This window comes from Palaemon carinicauda, chromosome 2 (genome assembly GCF_036898095.1).
Source record: "Palaemon carinicauda isolate YSFRI2023 chromosome 2, ASM3689809v2, whole genome shotgun sequence".
Lineage (NCBI taxonomy): Eukaryota > Metazoa > Arthropoda > Malacostraca > Decapoda > Palaemonidae > Palaemon > Palaemon carinicauda.
In genome coordinates, this window is record NC_090726.1 from 22316244 (window position 1) to 22321243 (window position 5000).

Here is a 5000-nt window from a genome sequence, read left to right on the forward strand (position 1 = left end):
ACATCTGTCACCTAATTAAAAAAAAGGGAAATTCTAATTGAAGAAATCGGGTGCTTTTTAATTAGCTAATTTGGTAATCAGTTTAAAATGTGTTCGTTCGGTATTTGGAAGGAAAATTAGAGACTGATCAAATCCGATTCCGAATTTTATTCCTCATCATCATAATACCTCAGCTTCATTTGCAAATTATATTCACGAAAAATCGTCTAATTTGATAATGACGAGGAAGTTACCATTTGAATTCAGGAAGCGCAACATTCATCGAATTATAAATCTTTGCGAAACTCTAAGGAAGATTGGAAAAGTGAAATTATTTCTATTTAGATAAAACACCTTAATTCTGGATTTTAGTTTTTGATAACGGAAATGTGTTGGAACAATTATCTTGTCATAAGGTTAATATGTTGGCTAATTGGTAATTTTACTTAAAGCATCAAGCTTACATGATCCGGGTATATGTAATGTATGCTATTAATACTTCTATCTAACCTGTCAATATTGTATGATACAGGTATATTAATACATATTTTGGTTGAATGTTTATCCATTCAATAAGTAATTCTATCTTACGAGTCATCATTACATAATGCATATATATTTGTAATAAATCTACTTAAATGATATGTAGTCTTTTTAAAATATTATCAAAATACATCTAATTCATTCAATGTTTGATGGTTACGAGAATTTAAAAATTTAATATCATAGTTAAGGAATATAATTTCAGACAGCCAATATCTCAAACTTGAACAGAAGTTCAATGCTTAGACCTTTCCTGGATATGTCTTCAAAAGAAGGTTTTATACTTCAGTTAATACTTTAAGAAAAAAAAAATTATTATGATTTTATGCTAAATCTTCGAACCAGTCAGACATCTAGATTTAAATATTAAAATTCATAGGAGTTACCGTTACCTCGTATTCTGACAGAGATAAGAATCAGATGATAGTTTATTCGGATACAAGCACACAAATGTAATACCATACATGTACATGCATACACATATTTATAAAAACACATTCGTAAACGCATGCAAATATATATATATATATATATATATATATATATATATATATATATATATATATATATATATATATATATATATATATATATATATATATATATATATATATATATATATATATATAAATATATATATATATATATATATATATATATATATATATATATATATATATAATATATATATATATATATATATATACTATACAGTGGGCCCCCGGGGTACGTCGTCCCAAGCTTACGTTTTTTTTCATGTTACAGTGTGGAATACAGTGAGCCCTCGCTACTTCGCGGTTCGACCATCACGGATTCACCACTTCGCTGATTTTTTTTATAACCCCTGTATATACATATATCGCGGATTTTCCGGAAATTTCGAAAATACCGCGATGTGACCGATGGTGCCAGATTGGAGAAAGTAAGGGAAATAGAATCATAATTGATTTTCAATATAAATGAAACTTTGAGGAGCAACAAAGATATCATTTGTTAGAGAGATAGAGAGAGGTAAGGAATGGGAGGTAGTGAAAAGTAGCCCACAGAGAGAGAGAGGTAGAGAGAAAGAGAGGGGTAGAGAGAGAGAGAGAGAAAGAGAGAGAGGTAGAGAGGTAGAGAGAGAGAGAGAGAGAGAGAGAGAGAGAGAGAGAGAGAGAGAGAGAGAGAGAGAGAGAGAGAATGAATCAGCGGTTGTAATCAAATGGCGTGTTTTTGTTTCGTGAGAATTTCATCGCCACGACTATAACAACAACATACTGTACTGAACTTTACAGTATTATACTGACTACTGTAATATGATAAAGTAAAATATTTGTAATCTATTTTATATGAAATGGGGCTTTTTTTTTGTTTTGTTTAAAATTTACATTTATGTATGTAAAACAATCTCTCTCTCTCTCTCTCTCTCTCTCTCTCTCTCTCTCTCTCTCTCTCTCTCTCTCTCTCTCGTAAATTGTTTTCCTGCTTTGCTACGTATGTATGATTTTATATAGATACGGTAAATAATATTTGTAATAACATATTTTATAAAAGCTTTTACTGTAATATCATTATTTATCACTTTCATCATGCGCGTTAAATGCCTTCGTTTGTTTACTGAGCGTACTTTATGACGCCGTCGTTTCAGGCGGCGTCATAAAGAAAAATATTTCCTTTGGAAGTCCTAAGAAAAATTAAGTAAATCATTGGTAATAACAAAATCCACATACTGTACTGAATAATCAATATAATTGATGCAAAAACTAACCTATACACAGATGTGTAAATGCGTTTGTTTCTTCATTATGATCAGAGATAAACGTAAACAAAACATTGGTTGCCATTTTTTATCGTGCTTTTTGGCATGTTTAGGAAACGCATGATATAAAGTCGCCTTTAATATTTGTGCCTGTTTTAGTTTAGGGTACTGTAGTACATGCATTAAGTGTTCTGTACATTAAAGGGTAGTTTGTTAACAGTACTACGTACAAGGGAAGGTTTTAAAAGTCTGAATATACATGTTAAATAAATAGGTAAATATGGTGTCACTACTTCGTGGATTTTCACCTATCGCGGTCGGGTCTGGAACCTATCTACCGTGATAAACGAGGGTTCACTGTATGATGTTTTTTCGTCCCCTTGTTATGGCATATTCCCCACCTTACGGCATCGAATTCCAAAATTCAAAATTGGCAGTCGGTATGCTTACGAATATGCGAGTTACTCGCCTCACACCATGCTCATACGTCACTGAATACGTCACTAAGAAGCTGGTCTGCTATTGGTCGGCTTCACGGCGTCACTAAGATGCTGATACGCTATTAGCCGAAATCCCTCCCCCAATGCCTGAGAGAGATGCTGTCTCTCTCTCTCTTTTTGTTAATCGTGCGCTCAGTTCAGAATCTAGTGCGTGTTTCATAAAGACTTGATCTTGTGTGAATGCTTGTGATATAGTATTTTTTGTGCATTTTAGTTCTTATTTCCAACTTTAATTTGTTAGCCATGGGTCCCAACATGGCTAGTGATGTTAAAGGGAGAAGTGAGAAGATGATTACTATGACAACTAAGCTGGAGATAATAAAGAAATACGAAGAAGGCATGTGCATTGTTACCCTCGTTAGTACATATGGCCGTAACTAGTCAACGATTGGTACATTCATCAAGAACAAGGAAGTTATTAAAGCAAGTAAGTCTTCTAAAGGCATGACTGTCCTTGCCAGTGGAAGGACCTCAATCAACGACGAGATGGAGAGGCTCCTTCTACTATGGATTAAAGAGAAGGAAATCGCTGGTGATACACTCACGTAATCGATAATTTCGCACAAGGCGAGCGCCATCTTCGCCGATCTCGTGGAAGACCAGAGAGACGGCGGAGACGAAGGAACGTCGCAGCAAGCCCCCTAAGAGTTCAAGGCTTCTCATGGGTGGTTTGATCACTTTAGGAAGATGACTGGTATTCACTCAGTCGTCAGGCATTGAGAGGCGGCCAGTTCTGACAAGAAAGCAGTAGAAGAATTCCTCAAGAAGTTCGAGAAATTAATTTCCAGAGAAGGCTACATTCCTCAGCAAGTGTTTAACTGTGATGAAACTGGCCTTTTCTCGAAGAAAATGCTCCGTCCTACATATATCACAGCAGAAGAAAAGAAACTTCCTGGCCATAAACCGATGAAGGACAGACTTACCCTCGCATTTTGTGTAAATGTCAGTGGGGACTTGAAAATAAAGCCCCTACTGGTGTAAAACTCAGAGAATCCTCGTGCCTTCAAGGCGCAAAATATCACAAAGGATAGGCTCTTGGTATTTTGGAGGTCTAATGCCAAGGCCTGGGTCACGAGGACCATATCTATTGAGTGGGTAAACGTCTGCTTCGGTCCTGCTGTCAAAAATTTTTTAGAAGAGAACAATCTTCCTCTAAAATGTTTCCTGGTACTGGACAATGCCCCTGCTCACCCTCCTGGCCTCGAGGCCACCATATATCCTGACTTCTCCTTCATTAAGGTTCTCTATCTGCCACCGAACACCACCCTTCTCCTCCAGCCTATAGACCAGCAAGTGATTGCCAACTTCAAGAAGCTCTACACGAAGCATCTGTTCAGAAGATGCTTCAAAGTGACCGAAAGCACTCAACTCACCCTCCATGAATTTTGGAAGGGGCATTTTGACATCGTTAAATTCCTGAAGATGATCGATGAAGGTTGGAATGAGGTTTCATGGTGCACCTTGAACTCCTCATGGAAGAAACTGTGGCCAGCTGTTGTGGCAGAACGCAACTTCGAAGATTTCAAATCCTCAACCGAAGATGAGGCTGTTGATGATCCTGCCTCTAAGGGTGATGTTGAGGAAACAATTTCAATCGGGAGGTCCATGGTGCTTGTTGTCGATGAGGCTGACGTCGATAACCTTATCGAGGAGCACAGGGATGAGCTTACGACTGAAGACTTTAAGGAGTTGGAGGCAATGCAGTTGATCATCATTCAAGAAGAGCACCACTCTAGTGGTGGCGAGGACGGTGGGGGTTGGGGGGGGGGACAGAAGAAACGACATCGGCAGAAATAAGGGAAGCTATCGGTTGGTATGGAAACCGTACGAGATTCATTAAAAAAAAAAAAAAAAAAAAACGCCCAGAAAAACTTTAAACAGGTCGTCTTATTTAGTGTTAATGACAAGTGTATAAGTGAGTCATATTAGAAATATTATGAGGACTCGTCAATAACAGGCTTCTTTGTCAGAAAGCAAAGATGATATAAGTGATTCTAGTAAAAATGATAAAAAAGACTAAAGCGAAGATGAAGTGCTACTATATAAAATTAAGTTCTAAAAAAAATTAAAAAAAAAAATTCAAAAGTCAAAAATAATAAGAATAAAAACATTTTTAATTTTGATTATTTAATAAAATGAATTTAGTATTAAGGGTAACATAATTAGCATTGATACGTTTTTATATCTGCCGTCTCCTCCCCCCTCTGCCTCCACCCACTACCAGCTCAAGTCACGTCACT